At 40.3% G+C, this 781-nt stretch overlaps 1 pseudogene across 1 annotated transcript; it reads right to left on the bottom strand.

The window, feature by feature from the left end:
• Positions 1 to 3: 3 nt before the first annotated feature.
• LOC103584765 lies at positions 4 to 775 on the bottom strand (annotated as a pseudogene). The gene has a single exon (XR_550016.1). The product of XR_550016.1 is annotated as a mitogen-activated protein kinase 6 pseudogene (transcript).
• Between the last annotated feature and the right edge of the window lie 6 nt (positions 776 to 781).

Raw genomic sequence — 781 nt, forward strand, 5'->3', positions numbered from 1 at the left:
TGAAATTGGCTCATCCATTGGAAAGGAATATATGCTCATGTAAGGGCAGGAGAGAGCTGCTTCTGCTGTCAACCAATCCTTGGTGCTAAATGTCAAAATTTATTCCAGGAAATCCAGAGCTTCTCGACTAATTCCTGGAAGCAGCTGAGTTAAATATTTGTGTGGCTCAGTTGTGTCATTTCTTATGTAACTGGAATTATGCTGAGAAGCTCCTGATGATCTTTCTCATGTACAACAGGAATAGATTTTAAAATTAGCTGCATCTGTTCAAGTTCACGTGCACATGCAAAAAGGATTTTACCAGTCGGAATTTCAACAAAGATGCAGCCTACAGCACATGTGTCAATGGCTTTAGTGTAATTATTAGGAGAAAGTAAAAGACTTGAAGATCTGTACCATGTAGTAACCAACCCTTCAGAAAGATGACCCTTATTGGAATAACAAGGATACATGATCAGTGCAAGACCAAAGTTACCTATCTTCAGTACCATGTCTTCAGTATTAATGAAAAGATTAGCTGGCTTGAGATCTCTGTGCAGTGCATTTACAGAGGAATATACTTGAGCCCACTTAGCAGGTGGCACTTGAAAAGCCTGGCATGCTCTTCCAGTAAAGGACCCTGCTCCAGCACATTAGCCAAGTCTGCCTCCATGTATTCCTGAACAATGTTAACACTGCTCAGTTCAGTAAGAGAGACCACATCGTCTGTTAACTGTTTTCCACTGGGACCGAGAATTTCAAACACTTTCACAATGTTATCATGGTCAAGTCTTCTAATAAT

The sequence above is a fragment of the Galeopterus variegatus genome, unplaced genomic scaffold, assembly GCF_000696425.1.
Source record: "Galeopterus variegatus unplaced genomic scaffold, G_variegatus-3.0.2 Scaffold103633, whole genome shotgun sequence".
Lineage (NCBI taxonomy): Eukaryota > Metazoa > Chordata > Mammalia > Dermoptera > Cynocephalidae > Galeopterus > Galeopterus variegatus.